At 42.5% G+C, this 21,768-nt stretch overlaps 1 pseudogene; it reads right to left on the reverse strand.

Moving 5' to 3' along the window:
- Positions 1-17,717: 17,717 nt before the first annotated feature.
- LOC140508104 (vomeronasal type-1 receptor 4-like) lies at positions 17,718-18,743 on the reverse strand (annotated as a pseudogene).
- Between the last annotated feature and the right edge of the window lie 3,025 nt (positions 18,744-21,768).

Here is a 21,768-nt window from a genome sequence, read left to right on the forward strand (position 1 = left end):
GACTCTAATTTTTCTTCTCTAGGCTGGACACCACCTGTGGGGGTACGAAGCCTGAAGGTAGTCCAGCCACCCAACAGCTGATAACCCAAACCTGGTCCCCTCCTCCGATTTTTCTGAGCCACGCACAGTTCCACGCTCCACTTCTATGGACTCCTCAAGTCTTCGCCCCACAACCTCGGCCCAGCAAGTTCTCTGACCTAGGGAAGGTGTCGGGATTCCCAGAGTCCGGATTCCCTGCCAATGCTCGACAGGCCCGGCAATCCGAGGAACAGGACCGCAGAAGTCCACTCTCCACATCCCTTAGGAGCCACTAAACTAGCCTTGGCAGCCCTGGCTCCTCACCTCCAAAGCCAGCCCAGCTAAGTGAAGTCAGACCATCTAAGCGCACCCTAACTGCTTCCTGACTGTGTGGGACTGTGGAGGGATAAGAAGAGGGTCTCGGCTGCCCTGCTGTCCTCTAACACCACACCCCTTGGTTTTGGGCCGCCGGCACCCAGATGGGAACCATTAGATCGGGAAGTGCTACAGAACAAAGAAGACCCCGATGGTGTGGGCAAGTTTGCAGGTGCCTTGGAATAGGTAAGAGGCACCGGGCAAACACAACCCTCACCCACCCCTGCCAGCCCTTCCTAAAAATTCACCTCTTTTTCGGGTTAGGAGAAAGCCGAAACCTCTTCCTCGCCTGCCCTGGTCCCTCTCTGTCCTCCAGCAAATGCTGAGCTCTATCTGGGATAGTAAGAAGACTGAAAGCTGGAAAAGATAGGGGTTGTTGGGGGCACTGGAAGCATCCCGTGGTCCTCCTGGGGAGAGATTCCAGTGTGCAGGTGCTCAGTTTTTCCCCCCTCTCATTTAGAAACGCAGCTACCCTCTCAAACCACTTTCCATCCTAATTGGGTTAGGCATCTTGCAGCTCTTCCTTCCTTCCTTCTTTCCTTCCTTCCTTCCTTCCTTCCTTCCTTCCTTCCTTCCTTCCTTCCTTCCTTCCTTCCATCCTTCCCTAGCCTACACAAAGTGGTCATGGAATGGGAAATGAAAAACACCAACATCCAAACACACACAAAAGTTTAAAAAACACGACACAATTGTCCAGGTTTTTTTTTTTACACAACATGATTGTTCAGGGTATATACATTTCTGTAACTAGCAAATTTGAGGCTCATAATAAGCTGATCAGGTTTCTAATTCCTAATATAAAGTAGTCCAAGGTCTACTTAAGATAAATTAAATGGGCAAGAGGAGGAGCTAGCCTCCACAGTGGCTTTACACTACTGAAGGAATGTGTTAAATAATTTTGAGGATGGGGTTATGGAAGATATGGAGCTGTGACTGCATGAGTGGGAGATCTTCTGGTCTCAATTCCAGTCCCTTCCCCCTGTGAATTATTTCCTATCTATCCTGTATGTAGCTCACTTTGTATGTATTTGTTTGCATGCTGTTTCCACCATTACCCTGAGAGCTCCTTGAGAGCAAGACTAACCTCTGCCTCTTCTTGCATCCCCAGGCTGCAGCTCAGTTCCTGGAACATGGTAGGCACCTAAGAAATTTTTATTAATTGATTGAAAATCACCTCCATTGCATTTCTACAATTATCTGTATCAGTCCTGTATCATTATCCAAGAGAATTGTTTGAGTCATAGAGAGGTCTAGTGACTTAGCCATTGTCAACACAGCCTGAAGCACAACTTAGACCCAGATATTGGGATGTAGGGTGTGTTCAGGGACGATAAGTACCTTTGGTGTGATGGCTGCTGAACCCCTTTCAGGGCTTGTTCCACCTTTGGTGTCTACCTGTTCCACCTAACTCTCACCTTGGGCTCCAAAAAGCTGCAGCATGAGCAGCAGCCACACCCAAGTAAATCATTTCAGCAGATGGGCCAGACCAGGTAGAGAGTAACCAAGTGGTCTCAAAGCCATTGGTGAGTTAGGGGGGTGTCTACCCCAAGCATGTGAAGACTTCCTCTGCAGGAATGAACGGATGAGAACAATTTGTCCCAACAGCCATGAAGGTAGATGAAGCAAGTGATGTGCAGTGCTTAGATTTTGGTTAAATATTGAAGAAGCCAAGGCCATCCACTGCATTCTGAGGCATCACTAGCTGTCTTGACTCTGTGCTGCCATTGGACTATGATAACTCTGGAGGAGAGAGAGAGGCTGATGACTTCATGCAACTCTGCCTCACATAAATCCAATTTATGCACAAACCAAAAGACATCACCCATACCATTTCACTATTATGTCAATATCCTGTGGCAACAGGCAAGTGATGAAGCAGCAGGTGCAGATACACTGGGAGCTGTAGTCATAACCGTGTACACAGGCGGCCTAGGCTATAGCGTCGTTTCTCTCTGGAAGCAACAGTGGGACTCAGCAGCCCCCTGTCTGGGAAGCCCTTTAAGGATCACATTTCTCACCTCCTCATGTGAGGAAGGGGGCTAGAAAAGGTGACCTAAACATTGCCTGATTACCCAACCCTGGCCTGATTATCGCAGCAGGAGAGGAAAACCCACTATGCAGTCAAAACACAAAAAGATGTGCGAAAACATCTGCAACGGTCATTCCACTCACCATCAGCACATGGAATGTGCAAACACTAGGAGACAACACAAAATCCAGTAGACTTGAAAGAAGAACTGCTTTCATTGCAAGAGAACTCAACAGGTATCACATCCAAATAGCAGCCCTGAGTGAAACAAGATTGGCAAATGAAGGCCAGCTTACTGAAGTTGGAGCTGGATAGACATTTTTCTGGAGTGGGTGCAGTGAAGGGGAGCGCCAAGAAGCTGGAGTGGGTTTTGCAATCAAAATTAATCTTGTCAACAAGCTGGTATGCCTGCCAAAAGGAGTGAATGACAGGCTCATGACAAAGCGACTTCCACTCATAAGAAAATGCAATGCCACCATCATCAGGGCCTATGCTTCCACCATGACAAACCCTAATGAAGTCAAAGAAAAATTTTATGAAGACCTGGAGGCCCTTATCACCAATATGCCAAAAGAGGACTAACTTATAATTTTGGGAGACTTTAATGCTAGAGTAGGTTCAGACTTCCAGACTTAGCAGAGAGTCCTAGGGAAGAATGGAGTTGGAAAGAGCAATAGCAATGGTCATTTACTGCTGAAGAATTGTGCATCACATGACCTTCTCATCACCAAAACTGTCTTCTGTTTAGCTAAACGCAATAAAACTTCATGGATGCACCCTTGCAGGAAACATTGGCATCTAATAGACTGTGTGATTATAAGAAGAGACATAGAAGATGTAAAAGTGACAAAGGCAATGTGTGGTGCAGAGTGCTGGACTGATCACAGACTTATCCTTTCCAAGCTAAATGTCTGCATTCATCAAAAGCTCTGCCCGCAAGGCAAAATGACTACAAGAAGAATTGATGTCAAATTAAAGCTCTTCTCTAAGCGTGAACAGTTTCTTGCTAACTTGGAGGGAAAGTTGAGCCAACACACAGTTGGCAACTGTGGAGCAAAAACGGAATGAGCAGCTTTCAGAGATTTCGTGTATAGCACTGCATTTGCTCATCTGGGTCAGAACACTCACAAACACCATGACTGGCTTGATGAAAATGATGGCGAAATTCAGAAACTGCTAAATGAAAAATGAGAACTTCACAAGATTTACCAGTAGGATAGTTCAACCACCTCTAAGAAGGCAGTATTTAATTCCATCAAACACAAAACACAAATGAAGCTTACAGAGGTGAAGGATTCATGGTTCAGTAAGAAGGCAGATGAAATTCAGTTTTATGCTGATACTAACAATCCAAACCGTTTTTATGATTCCCTGGAAGAGATTTATGGACCCAAAACCTATGGGTGCATCAGTGCTGATGGAGCCACATTGATTACTGATAAGGATATGATCCTAGAGAGATGGGCTGAACACTTCCATAGTGTTCTCAACAGACCATCATCAATCAATGCAGAGGCCATTGACCATTTACCTCAGGTTGAAGACAATTCCGCGGTAGCTGAACTTCGAATTGAAAAAGAGGTTTTCATGTGGCACAGCATCTGGTACTGATTCCAGTCCAGCTGAGATTTACAAAGTAGGGGGTCCATTGCTCATACAAAAGCTGACTGAAATTTCCCAGGTTATATGGCAAGAGGAGGTTATACCCCAGGAGTTCAAGGATGCCTCCATTGTCCATATCTATAAAGGTAAAGGGAATAGATTGTATTACGACAATCACAGGGAGATCTCTCAGTCATTGTTGGCAAAATTCTTGCTAGAGTCTTCCTTAATAGGCTGATCCTTCACTTGGAAAAAAAGGTCATATACCTGAGAACCTCTGTGGCTTCAGAAAGGGCCAAAGAACAGCTGATATGGTGTTTACTGCCTGACAACTCCAGGACAAATGCCAGGAGCAGAACAGAGGTCTGTACACAATATTTGTAGATCTGACCAAGGCCTTTGACACTGTTACTCATGAGGACTTATGGAAAATCATGTCAAAAATTTTGTTTCCCAGAGAAGTTCAACAATATTGTACGTCAAATTCATGATGGCATGTTTGCCCAGGTTCTGGATAATGGGTAATGCTCCTGTGCCTTCCTAGTCACCAATGGAGTGAAACAGGGCTGTGTGCTTGCTCCCATGCTTTTTAGCATAATGTTGTCAGCCATGTTGTCAAAGACTTTCAATGAGTATGAACATGGCATCAAATTCAACTACCATACTGATAGTCTTTCTCTCCTATGCTCCTTCCTAGGAAAAGGTGTCTAAGATCAGAAGGCTAAGTAATTGGATCTTTCCATATTGAAACGGAAAACTCTGCCTCTGAAACCTGTCTCTGTCCTCTGCCCTGGTCTACACGTAGGGCACTTGACTGTGTAACATTGTCCATAGAGTTAACGATGGGAAGAAACATTGAAATACCTTCCATCCAGTGGAAATGCCTCCCATGTACTTTGTAAGCCTCTAGGCCTGACGTAGTGCCACCCTGTTTGAACTTTGGCTGGGCAAACTTTAGCAGAAGCTAAATAGTTCTCCCTTTTTTTAACTCTCAACTTGTGTATTTTGGATCCTCTGTCTAGTTAAATCAAGAAAGCAAATATTTCTTCAGAAAAAGTACACCCTTTAGGAGAAGAAGTTTCATATGTCTTGTTCTAGAGAATTTGAGAGGATCTGAAATTATTTAGAGAGATGTTTGCTGGTTTCTACGACAACCCCCTACTTCCTTGATTTTCTGCATTGCAAGAAGTTGACAAGGGCTCCCTAAAACTCAAAATCTAGCTCTTACTGAGATGCCCCAGTCCAAGAATGTCAACTGATCCTCCTTAATCTCCCTTAATTCCTGACCCAGACTTACCTTTCTGGAGAATTTGGTTCCATTTCTTGGACTGAGAGACTTCCAACTGTTCCGACACACTGTGGGGGTAGTAGTTGTATTGAGGGAGACTAAGCAAGAGCATTATATATGATATCCTCTCCATTGGATGGGATAAAATGTCTAAGGATTGGATTCCCACCATTTAACATAGGATTCACACTTAATGTTCTAGGTCTTACAACAAGTAAACACGTGAATTCAGAGTCATTTTTTCCACCTTGACAAAAATGAGGCATTTGTGTGGGGAAAAAAACAAAAAGACAAAGAGAGGTAGCCAGGTCATGTTGCCAAGACCAGGAGAGCACATAGTTAGGATATAGCTTCATGACCTGTCGTAGGAGTTCCCACATTGCTGAGGAATTTATACTTATCCTAAAAAATTTATCTGTTTTTCTGTAGGTCAAAAATGTGTCAAGTATAAGAGCTATATGGAATGACTATGAATTGATGACATGAAGCAATGTGAATGAGTCTAAATATGTATATGTATATATGTATGTATGTATGTATGTATGTATGTGTGTATATATGTATGTATGTATGTGTTGTCGACCTGAAAGTTTGGCTAAGAAAAGGCAACAGGCTAAATGTATACAGTGTATTCCATTAAAGTTAAGGATTACGTGATCACAGAGCCAGAGTTAAAATTTAAAATACACTTTACCATGAGAAAGGAACTTTTTTTAGTTGAACAAGTTGTAAATTTAGTGAGACAAGACAATTAACAAAGTAGTGTCAGTTGGAATTTTTGATTCCAGGATGTGTGAATTTCCTCTATATAGCATATGTCTCTGTGGCACAAGATACAAAAAAATCCCACCACTCTGGTTGCAGGCATCCTGTCATAAAGAGTTCTTTAAAGTTGCTGACACAGAAAAGGACACTTTTAAAGCAAAGCAATCTGATTGATTAGTTCAGGTTTGGGTCCTTATTAAAGTCCAAAATTTATATTAAATGATTATCATTATATGTATATATGTATATACGTATATATGTTATACAGATAGTCATAAACATGCTCAGTGTCCCAAATCTGGGAAGGGATTGATCCATGAAAGTCTGGACATTCTGTTACATTTCACGTTGTCCTTTCCCCAAAAACCATTTTTTTCCCATTAAAACATCTGACTTTCTTCCTCCAAAGTCATGTATTCCCTGCAATGTGACTTGATTGACTGAATCTCTTCATTGTAATTCCTGCAGTGCCACAATCACAGACTTGGTTGTCTTGTGAAGACAAACTGTGTCCTTTTGGACAATTAAAAAAGTAACAAGGCACAACCTAGAAATAAGTAAATTTGCCCTTCATTAGATTCAGCTCTCTTGGGAATAAAGTACATCCAAGCCCACAAAGGGTCTTGGAAGAAGAACAGGACAAGCAATATCCTTTTCTTTATTTCATTTCCAAGGAAGAACGTGCTAACCATACGCTGGAGTCAGCAGTCACTGCTTCCCTCTGAACTTAGCTGTTGTTTAAGTACTCAGAGAAACTGAGCTCCACATCACAATGGGGCTTATCCAAGGGACAGTTTTCTCCCACTTCTATTCAAAAGATGATATTTCTTTCAAGGGATTGTTGAAGTTGACCTAAAAAGAATAAGGGGAATATATTACCAGATTAAGATGTAAGGGCTAGAAAAGGGCCAGGATTATGGGTCCTATTGTGCATATGGAGAGTTTTGATCACCACATCATCCTCATCATAAGTAATGATAACAGTAGCTAGCTTTTATAGAGCATTTTAAAGTTTGCAAAGCCCTTTAGGTAAGTGTAAAGTGTAAGAAGACTGGAGAGTTTGAAAGGGTCCAAGTTCTCAAGAGTTTTAAATGAAAAAGGACTTTATATTTCGTCCTGGAGATAATAGTCTCTTATTATTGGAGTTTATAAAATACGTTGTTGTTCAGGCATTTCAGTCACGTCCACCTCTTTGGGACCCCATTTTGGGTTCTCTTGGCAATGATACTCAACTAGTTTGTCATGTTCTTCTCCAGCTCATCTTACAGGTGAGGAAACTGAGCCAAACAGAGTTAAGTGACTTGCCCAGGGTCACACAGCTAAAAAGCATCATGAGCTCTATCCACTGTTCCACCTAGCTCCACCTCATGAAAGATAGAGGCTCCAAACTACAACCACAACCACCACAACAAAAATAGACTGGAATAGAAGAGGAACCACACTTGTCAACTGTGGTTTCAGGGAGAGGTTTATTCTTTTTTTTTAATGCAGGGAGTAAAGAAGGCTGCATAACACAAAATATAAAACTTCAAATAAAAATTTAAAATCTCTTGTATGAACAAAATGAATGTAATTGTACTGAAAAGAAAAACTGTCATTCGAAACACATTTTCACATAAACATCCCTATAAACAGATTTCCAAGATAGACAGACAGACAATATACTGAATGAATAAATAGTTATTAAGCATCTGCTATGCTCCAGGCACTGGGGTACACATAGAAAAGTCACAAACTGTCCCTATTCTCAAGAATCTTCGATTCTAATAGACACAAGTAGATCATTCCATGTCTAGCCCTAGAAATGACCCTAACCCTAATGTAGTGATGTAATGGTTAGAGTGGGTTCAAGTCCCAACACTAGCACGTAGTGGCTCCATGACTATAGAAAAGTCATTTAAGCTTTTGGTGTCTGAGGTAATACTAGAAATTGCAGAACACGGGCCAGTTGCACTGGTAGAGGGCACTTCCTCAGCAGGAGTGCCTTAAAACAATGTACTGACAGGTTGAAACTGAAGAAGATGAAGAATTCTTTCCTAAAAGGTAAGAGGAGCAAATGTTGCATTTTCAAAAGAAGAAATGCACACGATGATCCCATATCATGGGTAACTCAAATTGGGGAGCTCCAGCGTGCATTATGACACCATATTTTCTTTTTAAATATATGTTGGAAAGGACAAAACCTCATAATTTCCAGCTATGTCTGTGCCTCTCCAACTGTTTTGGGTAGTACTAGAAAAGGAGAAATATGACTAACTGTTTCTCCACAGGCATGGACTTTAAAGCCCAGGGAAGTAGAGTCTGGATACAAAGCCCTTTGTATGTAGTGTCTCCAGGTCAGACTCAGCCCTGACGTGGGCTTCACAATGCCCAGGCAGAAAATCTCATGATGCTTCTCAATCCCTTCACTAGAGCAGCTCTCTTCCCCCTCAGCTCCCATGCTTTCTCCTGATCACAGAGGCATTCTGTGCCTTTCAACCCGAATCCTAAAACTATACCTAGAACATACACAATTGCTGCCCACTCCCTTGTAGAGTTTCAGTTCCTGTTCCTCTCTTCTGGGGATGTCAACGCATCCCTTCTGTTAATCCAGGAAACAGAAAGTGGCTCTTGAGGAACTTCAGAAGCAGATCGTGAGGCACAACTTAAGCCATTAGAAGTTTCTGAAAGGATTAAAGTGTTTAATGAGGATGATGGAAAGCCTCCTTTTCTCCCTTTAGAGTGAGTGAGTCTTTGAACAACTGGGGAAAAAATCTAAAGAGGCTGTTATCCTGTAGACAAGGGGGAATGCCAGGAAGGTCAACGTTGGGACTAGGAGAGCTTGGAATCAGATTTCAGAGAGGTGTCGCTAATCAAAAGTTTCTCCAAAGATCTGAAAAGATGCTTCGCAGCTTTACCATCAGTGGCTGCATTAGATGAATTCCCCAAAGATCTCTATCCAAAATGACATCTTCATTTCCTCCACTCCAATCTTATCTTGAACTAGCTGGCCCAGTTGGCTGTGTAGTCTCCTCAGCGCACTCAGGGATACTCAGGTCAATTCCTGAACATGCAGTCTTACTCAGAAAGTCAAATTACAGAATGGAAGCAGTAGGCAGGGTACGTGGGGAACATGAGGTCAGTCTGATGTTCCAGGTATGGTGGTAAGTGAAGAAAGAAGAAAACAATTACCCATGTGTAGAGGAGACACAGAGAAAAAGGGATGTGAGGAACTCCCCTCACAAGCTTTGCTAGCTGCATAATTCTGAGGAGTTCTCTTTTTAGATGTCATGAGTACAGGAATGTCTATGCTATTTGTTTGGAGAATTTAAATTTTCCTTAGCTCAAAACTCAGCTCTTTCCAATTTTCGTAAGAAATATGAAAAACAGGAGGGTACAGAAAAGGTGGGACTCACCTGAGCCCTCCCCCAAAATCCTCTGAACAATTTTCAATAAGGCCTCAAAACAAATTCTGGAATGGCAGAAGGCACAAAAGAATGAGGTGAAACAATCTTCCAGAATAAGACAACTTGGAAGATTGGCAGGGAAGGTCCGCTATAGCAGGGTGAGAATGGAACACGGTCCAGTACAAGGCACACCCCAACAGAAAACAGTGGACCTTTGGGGTAACTGAGTCAGTAGTGGAACTGGTGGTTTCCAGACCTCTCAGCCTACAGATGATAAGGGATCAGACACCTGGTCAGAAGGAGATTACAGGGGTCCCTTTGTTAACACTGGGCACAGGACTCTGTTGCATTGCTCATATTTGAATCTAGGTTGCAGTACTGGGTCTCATTTCCAGGGCAAGGAGAAGCACTGGCACACTAGAGCTTGTGAGCACAAGGGAGCTGGGACCACGGTCATAGTTCCAGAGCAGAAGAGTGTCTTGTCATCACTGAAAGACAAGAGCAAAAGCCAGGAAAGTAGTAAACACACCTCTCCCTAGATCATACCACCTTATAAGAACCAAACACTTACAGGTCCACACAAGAGCTGAAACCTGAAGCTTGGAACAGTGCCCACTCCAATCAGAAGCAGAGCCTCACTTAAGCAGAGAGCTAAGTCAAGAAGCTTTGATCCAGCAATACCACTACTAGGTCTGTATCCCAAACAGATGAAAACAAATCAAAACAGAAAAGGACCTATCTGTACAAAAATATTTATGACGGTTTTTTGGTGGTGGCAAAGAATTGGAAATTGATGGGATGGGCATCAATTAGGGAATGGCCAAACAAGTTGTTGTTTATAATTGTGACGGAATCCTATTGTGTTGTAAGAACTGATGAGCAAGATGTTCTCAGAAACCTCAAACTGATGCAAAGTGAAATCAACAGGAACACCAAAACACTGTATACAGTAACGGCAATACTTCATAATGAACACCTGTGAGTGTCTTAGCCGTCTACACTGATCCAGGGAGTTCTGAAGGACTTAGGATGAAAAATGCCCTTCACCTCCAGAGAAAGAACTGACGAGTCAGAATTCAGACCAAAGCATGCCTTTTCTTTACTTCCTTTATTTTTCTTGGGACTTTTTGTCTGTGTTTTCCTTTACAACATGACTGACATGGAAGTAGGTTCTGCCTGACTGAATATACATTTCCTCTATCAGATGGCTGGCCTTCTCAATGAGGTGGGGAGGGGAGGGAGGGCAGGAGAAAATTTAAAGCTCAAAAATTTTAGAGAACAAATGTTAGAAATTGTTTTTGCATATCACTAGGGAAAATAAAATACTAACTAAAGGTTACAATATTGTCAACAAAAAGAAATATGAAAAACAGTGAGAATTTGTAATTTGGCCTTCCTTCAAGGAACCATTTAGAGTAAACTGACAAGCAGAAGGACCCTCTTTTCATGTGCAATAGTGATATTACAGGGGAAGGAGAGTGGGAGATGTTCTTGAATGTTGTCAAGATTTTTTTATAAGGCAAACTCCTTGGCTAAGAGTAAAGGGGCAGGAGCCAGGAGGAGCCAGGGAAGGGTTAAGAAAGGACAAGATAACTGACATTTCTCTAACATTTTAAGATGGGCAAAGTGCTTTGCAGATACTATCATGTGACAAGTGAATGAACTTTGTGAACCTCAAAATACTATACAAGTCTTTAAGCATAGTACAGGGGATAGGCCCCTGTGCTTGCAGTAAAAACACCTGGGTTGAAATCCCACTCTAGACACCTACAGGCTGTGTTACTGTGGGCAAGTCACTTAAGCCATTTGTGCCTCAGTGTCTTCACTGGTAAAATTCAGGGGTTGAATCTGAGGGCCCTTATGATCCCTTTAAGCTCCAAATCTCTGATACTGTGATCCTATAAAAAGCAGTTATTAGAAGGAGCAAAGACAGTTTAATTCTATGACTTCCTGCCAGGTCTTTGGAGCTTCATCCAGGTCAGAATATGGGGCCAGATGGACTATGGGCCAACCCCTGGATGACTATTCTTGGGCCTGAGCCATTTCCAGCACGTCTTTTCAAAGGTGTGCTCCTTCCTGTGGAAATGGTCTATTCTCTATTGGGCATTTAGAGGCCAGTCTCATCATGGGAGCCCCTGCCAATTGAACAAAAAGCCCTTGAACCCCATGCACTGGGGCGGCTGAATAGATGTAATTCTTCATCTTCCTTCTGGTGAACATGCATCTTCTTGTAAACAGCTTCCTGAAGAAGTTTCCCTACTTGGGAAAAGCATGAGAACAGAGAGGTCTCAGGCTGGTAGTTTCACATCTGACATCCCATCTCTTGGCCTTCTTATCAGCACTTCCCCAGATGGATCAATGCCCCTCTCACCAAATTTAGAGGCTCCCTTTCTCCCAGATTTACAAGTATTCACAACTCTTTGGGTGTCTCTTCATCTTCCCCATGGACTATCTTCTTTCTGGTTTTCCTTCCTAGATGTGACACTTCCTTAAAATTTAATATTTGTTTATGACAAGACTTCCAGTTGTGTCCTATGTCCTTCTCTTCTTGTATGTCAGCCCTCCCTTGAACATCTGTCCTTCATGAGCTTACCTTAAGACACCCAGGTGATGCCAGTAGGTTATGTATTCGTGCTGAGCCCTGTCAGTCAGGTATGCTGAAATGACTGAGCTGATACATTGGTTCCATCAGGTGCCCTTCCTTTTACTTCTGATGTAGGGATTCCCTAAAGAGGCCAATTCACTCTGTCCTGATAGGTTTCACTACCTTGCAAACTCTTTATCCCCAAGACTGAGGTCCTACACTCAGGTCCTGACCATCTGAAGATGAACGTCCTGTCCTAGAGAAGCCACTGCTCTTGGGTCTCCTGAACCACAGCCTAATAGGCTGCCTACCTCTAATTTGCTAAATCCATCTTCTAGCCTTGGACCACAGGAAGAGAACGAGCAGGAACAGTACTTACTATCAGGATGACCCCAAGGATCCAGAACAGCTAGAAAGTTTTGCGAACTGTGAAAGAGATGCACAGTGACTTGGTTTCCTACTGAAATGCCATGGGCACCCTGTCCCTGATCCTGCTATTATATCCAGTGAGCAAAATGCCAGTCAGTACATCCAAATAAAGACGTTGGGTTACTTGTGGGAATTCCAAATGCACTTGTTGGCTCATTATTTTATAATTGTAGCCTACTGATACCTAAGTTCCATATCTCTCAAATCACTGGGTCCTTCAATAGCGTCCAAGCACAGGTGAGGCACTACTCTTTCAGGGAAAGCACCAATAGTCTACCAGGGAGAATAGAGTGGTCCTGTGCTCCTCCTTTTCGAAAGGTCATCAGAACAACTGAAGCTTCTCAGACAGTGAGGATCACTTCCTTGGGGCTGGTTCCTGATGGATTTCTATCTAGGGGATGTTTCCCAATCCCCCGATGGGTGTGGGAGGGCAGGGGGGAGTTGCACAGAGGGAGGCCTGGTTTTCTTTTAACCAAACTGTCCCCATGGAAGTTATTGTAGTGCCCTCCCTCCTGTTAACTCCATCGTAGTGAGTCCATGGATAGGAGAGTTGTACCTGAGGATTCCTGAGATTCTCTTCTTACGAGAACACCTGCAGGAGGAAGGAGGAAGACAGTTGTATTCTGGGGACAGGAGACAAGGTTGTAGGACCCTTCTTGCCTGAATCATTCCCACTGTCATCTCCCCAAATTTCTTTCTGCACATATCAGAGTCTCCTCATCTCTCTCCATCAAGTACCCTTTTTAGTTCTGGTGTAGGGATTCCCACATGGGAAGGCTGAAGAAAATAGGCTCAGGGTCAGTGTGTGCCAAGATGATCACAGATCTCAGCACTAAACAAGGTCTTTCATTCCTTCTACCTGCTTCTCTCCCCACCACCCAAAGCCATCATGACATGGTCCCCAATGGCTAGGTTCCTAACCTCAGCCCAGGATTTCAGACCCTCAGTTGAGTAGCTTACCCCAGCATCCTCTTTGTGTCCACAGTCTTCTCTGGCCCATGGATGACCAGTACAGTTCCAAAGAGAGGACTCACTCACTTTGCAGTGAATATTATTCAAATGGGTTCAATTCCTTGGCCAAATGCAGCCTCCCCTGGAGCACCCATGGCTGAGTCACAGCCCAGTTGTTGAACAGGCCTCCTCAGCATCAGCCAGATCCCAGGAGGCAAGTCACGCTGTGCCCCAGGAGCCTTCATGCCAGACCTCCACATACCCTGAACATTTGTCTCCTTCTTGGACTCATAGCTTGCCTAGAAATGCAAAAGCATCTCTTGTTCCACATTCAATAGTAAGAGAAGTTCCCTAACCCCTGAATCCCAAGTGAAAGGAGAAGCCACGGGTTGTCATTGTATCCAGAAGACATGATCATTGCCTGGACCACCTGGCTTTGGACATTTGCAATAAGGACGTGTGTCTTTGACACAGCCTGTTTCTTTCTTTGGCAGCCATTAGATCAAAAGGAGTGTGGGGATATGTACCTTCAACACTGAGAAGCTTCTTTGCATCTGAGAGGAATCCTCTCTACCTCTGGTGTCTGGTATAGATCCTCTTCCATCAAACCTCCCCTTGCTGGGCTAGATGAGTCCCGTTCCTGGATCAGGTCCCTGTTGAGGCGCCAGATGTACCAGACGGCCCGTCGTCACCACAAGGCTTGGTGACAGCTGCGAAGGAGAAAGACATGGGCAGGCAAGGGAAGATAAGGCTACTCCGTTTATTGATCCAAGGGTCAGGGTATTTATCGACAGAAACTGCAAGTCTACATGACATTCTACTCATCTCCCATCCTAGTAATTAGGCCAATATTATTGTCTTAAAGACTGTTAGCCTAGAGAGCATCTATTTTACATATCCCTTGTATTCTGTAGTTCTCTTGTTTATTTAAAGGAGAGAGTAACAAGGAGGGGCGGGGCCTGGAGAGCCATTCTGGATGATAATGAGCACAGTCTCAAAAAACAGTTTCCCTGAAGGTCTATCCTGAACTTTGCCAACAACATTCCATCCTGGCCCTCAACATGCATTCTGCATTCTGTTTTCTTTAGGGTGATGTTTCTCTCATGCACTCTGGATGACTGTGTATTTCACTCCCAGCTATTGACATATTCTCTGTCTCTCGAAGTCTCTCCGCCTCTCTCACTTTCTCTGTCTCCTTGTTGGTCTTCACCTCCCCCACCCCCAGTTCTCTCTCTTATAAAGTCGATTTTGCTTATGACCATTGCTTGTCCTCAAGAGACCTTCACACTTTCTCACAAGACCCCTGCTGTTGTAGCCACACACACACACACACACCCCTACCCCCCTTCCACCCCACATCCCTCATTCATCTCTACTTTGTACACACTCGTCGAGGTTAGAGTGTTTTCTGCCCCCTGGTAGCCCAATTGTCCCCACCCCAATTCACCCCTTTGGCATTCTCCAGCTTGGTCTTCCCCTTGCCAACACTGGCCTACATCACTGGCTTCAGGTCTTATTTAGGCTGATGTGCCCAAGATATTTCTCCTATAGCTTGACTCAGGCAGCTACTGCCCTCTCTGGACCTTTCTCTGAATGCCCAATGCTACTCTCTTACTCTAGAATTTTCGAGACTCTGCTGACTCCAAGTGCTGTCCTAGATCCTCCTTGAAGTCCCCCAAGTCTTCTCTCTCCACTCAGGAGTCAGCTAAGCAGCCAGCCAGCTAGTCCCCAGCCTGCTGCCCAGCAAGCCAAGGATTGGGCTGAGCTCCAGGGTTGCACACATGGACTAGTATCCATCCAGATTTCCCTAAAGCCTGTCTTCTGTAGTTCAGGAGATAATGTAGGGAATTCTGGTACCACTCAAAAGTGTAATGGATTATACTCTATACTTTCCTATTTGCTCTCAACCTGGCCTTTTGGTGACTTGACTAGTCACAGATTTCTGTAGCACTTGAGGGATCTCTCTAGGGATGCTTGTGCTAGCTGAGGCTAGATAGCAGAATTCTTTCTACTGTTCATCTTGAAGTCTCTTTAAATTTAGATTGAGGTTGGAATGCAGGGAATGTAGTATTTTGATAATTCCAGCAGGGCTGTGTCTTACCACAAGTATCCTCTCTGCAGTTCATTTCCAAAAATTTCATAATAATCAGCGGCCTGAGAGTTCACTATGTCAATCATTTCTTTCCTATAAAATTTCTTTCTTATAAAAATAAACTTTTCTAAATATCCGTTTTTAAAAGTGCCACAAACTTAACACAATTTTTGTTGAAAGTTTGAATATGTAAATCCATGGATAGTTAGGTGGATGGAATAACCTAGTTCTTTTTAAAGTTGATTTTCTAATTATTCTGGTCTTGGGTTCAAGATTCATAAATATAGAAACATATTCTGATAGCTTATCTAAAACACTAAAAAGAATTTGATGAACTGTCCAAATAAAAACATCCCCAGAAAATAAGTTAAATTTTTCTACACAGGTGGGAAACACTCCCCAAAATATTTGTGAGCAGTAGGAGTTCCTGATAGTTTTGATGTGGATTTGAGGGGAATTAAGTTTTAGTGATGGAAGTGGTTCTCAACTCAGAAATTCCTTTTCAAATGGTAATTTCTTTCCCCTTCTCCTAATAGAATAAAATAATACAAAGAGCTAACTATATAAGGAAAACTTAGACAGACTGGTCTGGGAGTATTTGTATCTTGATTCTTTTTTTAAATTAAAGACAATCCTAGTAAGATATCCCGACCAGAATGCTCAAGGATATAACAAGTCAAAACTCACTCTCGTCGTAATTTGGAAATCTAGTTTAAAAGATTATTCATCTGCCTTCCAGTTAGCAATTACATAAATTTATGTAGATAAAGGAGGAGGAATTATTTCACATGTGCACATCAATATATGCTGGAAAGGGTACAATTATTTAATATAGGGAAAGGGCACTTGATGCTAGATTCGACTTACTGAGAGTTGCAGTCAGTGGACAGAATACCTGAGTAGGAATTGAGTGAATCACACTAATTCCATCTTGTGACTCAATTCTGCATCTAATTCAGTTCCCTTTATATTCAATTGCAGGAATTCTGAGAAAACTTTATTGCGTTGTTTGAACCTAGCCGTGCATGACTGGGCAGTTGGACAATGTCTACCTGTTACTTAGAAACCCTTAGCCAAGGACTTGGTTATGTTCAGCAGAAATCCAGTCATATGCAAAGTGATGAGAGGAGTTTTCCCACAATTATACACGTCAGTGAATTCGTATATCTTATCTGAAAATTGGCCCTGTACTGGCCGATCTGTTACTGTTTGCATGTTCCTTTGAATAAGACATTTATTGAGTGAGGGGAAGGGGGGATGCCTCTTTTTCTGATTTCAGGGAACTGTAAGTGTTCATTCTCTCCCAGCCCCCACCCCCACTCCCAACTTGGAAAGTACATAAACTTTCTTCCAATTAGAAATCAGATCACCGAATCTTGTATCCTGGCTTATAACCTGCTATTTTTTTTTCTTTTAATGCATAAAATCTTTCTGACCCTGGATTCAGGTTCTAGCACCAAGGTGAAGAGGCCTGGTTTTAATTTGTTATACAATTGGTGTGCATGACTTAATAAACTGATATGCCAGGTCTGCATCCCAAAGAGATTTTTAAAAAGGGAAAGGACCTATTTGTACAAAAATGTTTGTGGCAGCTCTGTTTTTGGGGGCTAAAAATGGTAAATCAAAGGGATGCCCAACAATTGGGGAATGGCTAAACAAGCTGTGATATATGATTATGATGGAATATTATTGTGTTATAAGAAATGACATGCTGGATGATTTCAGAAAAACCTAGAAAGACTTACATGAACTGATTCAGAGTGAAGTGAGCAGAACCAGGAGAATGTTGTACACAACAGCAACTTTGTACGATAAAGACTTAGCTCTTCTAATGACTTAGCTCTTCTCAGTAGTAGAGTGATCTAAGACAATTCCAAAAGATTCCTGATGAAACATGCAGTCTGCCCCCAAATAAGGAACTGATATTCTGTGAATATAGACCAAATCCTTCTTCCCTTATCTTCCCTTCCCATCCAGGGCAACAATGGATTAGCTTCCCATCTTATGACACCATGAAAAAGTTATTCATATTGCTGTACATGTATATCTTTTTCCTATTTCTTTGATTGCTGTGGAAAATAGCTCCTATAAAAGGAATATTATATGAATGCTGTATATGCCACAAAGAGTAAGGGTCTGAGCAGCCTGTGGTTACTCTGATCCTATTATCAATACCCCCAAGGTATTCTAGCTTTTAAGGAACAGGAGGCTGATCTAAAATCTAGGGTCAGATTCAGGCTTTACCTGTTGTCACAATTCCTTCCACCTGACTGGAACCTTCCATGGGTCACCCTTGAAAGAGGATATTTACATGTTGTTACCACTGAAATTAGAGCTTTTCCTCCCATAAAGAGTACAGCAGCACTAGGGAAGTTGTGAGTCTCTGCTAATCAGCACATAAGCATGAATAGTTGGAGAAAAGAGAAGTCATGAATGCAGAAGTGTGCACCAGCCAGGGTGGGGACTTCATAAACGACAAAGAAGCTGCCAAGATACAATCAAGGGAATAAGAGGAGACAAAAATGCTCCCCAGTAGTAAGATAGTTTTGGTGGCCTTGGTCTCAGGGGAGACTCAGGTAGAGATGCAGGTCATGTAAATTTGCTCGATGTGCTTGTGGTGCCTGTACAGCAGAAACACCAAGTAGCCTCTGGCAAAGACCATGAATCCCTTAATCACAGAATCAGGAACTGAGGGAATGAAAGCACACAGGGAAGCACAAAATCCAGAAGGAATTCAATGCGAACAGTATCCATACTGCTGTGTCTCAGTGATGTTCCTGATGTGCTTGGGAACAATAATTCCCATAGAAAAAAGACATTTAGAAGTAGCTGGAAAGTCCATAGGAGACTGGTGGGAAGGATGTACTTTGGGACTTTGGCTTTAAGATCTGCTGAACTTGAGTTGTTCGGGCTGAGGGTGCTATCCTGAAAGCCACTCAAGAGGCAGGTCAAGGGGATAGAAAGGCATTTAACAACTCTGGGAAGATAGAGGATAAGTTTAGAGCCAGTGATATCCAGGAAATTCTTCATTCCCATGGTTACCATTGCCTGAAGGACACTGTTTGAGAGAACCACCAGTTGGCCAAGGCAAGCTGTGTAAGAATTTTGTCTAGGGACCTAGGCCTCTGTCTACTGAGAAACATGATGATGAAGAGACTAATAAGAAAGGAATTCCCTATAACTGCAGTTCCCGTTTGAGAAAAGAAGAAAATACTCAGAATCATGTCTTTTGCCTTTGGGGGAGAAGAATGTCCATGAGAGTCAGATAGAACTACAAGAAAACGGAAATTCATGGTACTTTTGAATACTGCCTTTCAAATTCAAGAGGAAGAATCTACTGATAATATTTCCTTCAGTCCTTTGTACAGAAACTCTTACAGTCACCCTTGCCCCATAAGGTCTGTCAACAATGGATTGACTTTAGGTATGAGGAGTTGTAATTAATAAAATATTCAAATAATTATCCTTATGATTGTAATTTTGTAATGATCATATGATATATGATTATAATAGTCAGAGAGAGTACTCTCCATGATTGGTTAGGAACAGTGGGAAGACATATGTGGTCAAAATTATTAAACCCAACCCCTAAGACCTGATTTGGATCCAATTTCTTAAATAATTTGGGAATCATCAATCAATATTAACGATTGAGTTACCAAGCATTTATTAATTGCTTGCTAAGAGCCAAGGACTGAAATAAGTGTTGTATGTAGAAAAACATAAATAAAACTTTTCCTCACTTAGGAAGCCAATAAAGGAAGAAACATATACATTAATAAGGATACACTGAAGAAATTGGTGCCACTGTGCAGGCAGCTTGGTAAGCTCAGAGAGATGCAGTTATTCTGGTCTTCCCTATAGGAACAGAATGTGATGGGTTTCTAGTTTGTGACAATGCCAGAGTTGTTTTATGTTTCTTTATTTACTTATATTTCTTTTTCCTCTGTAGTGTGTTCATCCCTAGTTGCTGAAGAAGACCATGCCATCAGAGAAATAATGACATGACTTGCACTTGACTTTGTTTTGAGTGAGGGAGGGCTGTGAAGGTCACCAGCCTTTCTTCTCCTCCAGACCCATCTGAATCCAGTGATGAGATATTCATCAGGATGCCTGGAGATGACCCAGGATGAGGCAATTGGGGGTTAAGTGACTTGCCCAAGGTCACACAGCTAATTAGTGTCAGGTGTCTGAGGTGAGATTTGAACTCAGGGCCTCCTGACTCCTGCACTGGTGCTCTATACACTGTACCATCTAGCTGCCCATTCCCTGTGGTAATGAATCAGAAAAAAAGACTTCTCAGTTCTTATAACTGTTTCCATTTCTTTATTAGTCCTCCTGAAGCAGCTATCAGAAAATATAGCTGAGGAAAGAAGGAAAGGGAAAGGGAAAGGAGAAAGGGAAAGATATATCCAACTGAATGAAGAATTCCAGAAAGTATCAAGGAGACATAAGAAGCAGTGCAGGTTTCTCCTAGGACATTTTGTGTTTGTCCTTCTTTTCTCAAAAAGGACCATGACGTCAGGGAAAGAGGACATGACTTGCAGTTGAAATGCCAAATGAATCATATAGATAATATGTTCTCTGAGAGTTTAGAGGAAGTTCAATGTAGATGGGATATTTGAGGGACTGTAGGAGCTGGACTGTGAATAGAAGGGAGACAACTTATACTAGAGAAGAGAAATCACGTCAGGAAGTTGCCTGATAATGAATAAATGACTAACCAAGTCACCAAATGCCTTAGTGGAGGACTGAGTGAATGAATGAATGAGTGAATGAATGAAGAAACATTTAGGAAGTCCAGGACCATTCTAAACCCTGGGGATACTAATAGGAAAGGAGGAGTCCCTCTGCTCAAAGGAGCTTACAATCTGAAAGGCATGATGACATATCGGGACAGTAGGTGCTAGAGAAGGGAGGCTAGAAGACCAGAGAAGGGAGTTTTGGTCTGCAAAGTCAGAGCAATGATGAGTGGAGCCATATGGCCATTAAAGTGATCTCCAGAAAACATGGTGAGAGTAAATTGATATCCGTTAAGCCCGAATACTGTCTAGGAAGGGTGTACTGACCCTCCTCTTTCTTCAGCTCTCTTTCTTACTCACACCATTTCCATTTTCTCTTTGCACTGCATTCATTCTCATCCTCCTCAGGGGTACATGTGGAGTCTTTGGTCAAGTGTGTCTCTTGTTTCCCTGGTATGCAGCTATCTGCAAGGGGAATCAATCCAAAAAAGGTTGGACAGAAATGCAGACTATTTTGAAAAGAAATATTGCAAGAGGAGAGAGGTGTAAATGATATAAGAACAACAAATACTATCCTTCTTTTCTTGATTCCAGAAAAGACTCTGCAATCTTCCACTCATCTTGATCTCGGTCTGAATTACTCTTCTCCTAAATGAGATTGGGAAGGCTATCTGCCCTTGGGGGATCACAAATCCTAGTAAGACCTGGGATATGTCTCTTAAGTGGAGAAAAGAAGAAAGTCAGGTGTGGTTCACTGCTCTGAAGGCATCCCAAACCAAACATCCTTTCATGCTTGGGCGTCTGGCTCTCTCCTTATCACAGAAGAGTTGGAGAACAGGAACAGAATGCTATGTCCAAAACTAATCTTTGTGAGTCCCATTACTTGAATTTCTGGATCAAATCCCAGGTCCATGTCTTTCTCCTCTAAGGTTCTTCCTAGAAAAAGGTGTCCAAGATCACCTGGCTAAGTCGTTTGTTCTTTCCATATTTAAATGGATAACTCTGACTCTGAAACCTGTCTCTCCCCTGGACCACCCTTAGGGAACTTGGCCCTGTAACACTGTCTATAATGTTAATGATGGGAAGAAACATTGAAATGACTTCCATGTGGTAGAAATGCCTCCCATGTTCCTTGTAAGCCCCTATGCCTGATATAGTACCATGCTGTTTGGACTTTGTCTGGGTGAACTTTAGCAGAAACTAAATACTTCTCCCTTTCTTATTCCCTCAACTTGCATATTTTGGATCCTCTGTCTAGGTAAGACAACAAAGTAACCATTCCTTTAGAAAAAGTACACCCTTTAGGTATGAAGTTTCATACCTCTTTTCCCAAAGAAGTTGAGAGAATCTGAAATTATCTAGAGAGACCTTTGGTGGTGTCTATAACAATCCCCTACTTTCCTAATTTTCTGAGTTACATGAAGTTGATAAGGGCTCCTCCAAACTCAAAATCTAGCTCTTACTAGGATGCCCCAGTCCAAGAATGTCAACTGAACCTTCTTAATCC

This window comes from Notamacropus eugenii, chromosome 5, assembly GCF_028372415.1.
Source record: "Notamacropus eugenii isolate mMacEug1 chromosome 5, mMacEug1.pri_v2, whole genome shotgun sequence".
Lineage (NCBI taxonomy): Eukaryota > Metazoa > Chordata > Mammalia > Diprotodontia > Macropodidae > Notamacropus > Notamacropus eugenii.